Genomic DNA, 337 nt, shown 5'->3' on the forward strand with positions numbered 1-337 from the left:
ACCTTGGACATTATGGGCAGAATACGTTTTTTGGCAATTAGCCGTAGAACATCTTTTGAAGGGCCGTTTGGGGGCGCCTGAGTGGCTTACAGCCACACCGCTCTGGGAGCGCCCGATCTCGTCAGATCTCGGAAGCTAAGCAGAGCAGGGCCTGGTTGGTACTTGGACGGGTCACCGCCTGGGAATACCCGGTGCTGTAAGCCTTTTTCGCATCGCCTTCGAAAAACGGCAGAGGGCGTTTCGGTGAAAGGAGATCTTTTGAACGTCTCTTTAGGAAACAGCAGGGGGCGCTGCTGCTTCTTTTTCTCCCTATCCTGTACACAGTGCTGTGTAAATG

General features: G+C 53.4%; 1 non-coding gene across 1 annotated transcript; it reads left to right on the top strand.

The window, feature by feature from the left end:
* Nucleotides 1–84: 84 nt before the first annotated feature.
* On the top strand, nt 85–203 carry LOC123967071. Its single transcript, XR_006824182.1, has one exon. It is a non-coding gene; the product is annotated as a 5S ribosomal RNA (ribosomal RNA).
* Nucleotides 204–337: the final 134 nt, after the last annotated feature.

The sequence above is a fragment of the Micropterus dolomieu genome, unplaced genomic scaffold (assembly GCF_021292245.1).
Source record: "Micropterus dolomieu isolate WLL.071019.BEF.003 ecotype Adirondacks unplaced genomic scaffold, ASM2129224v1 contig_14984, whole genome shotgun sequence".
Lineage (NCBI taxonomy): Eukaryota > Metazoa > Chordata > Actinopteri > Centrarchiformes > Centrarchidae > Micropterus > Micropterus dolomieu.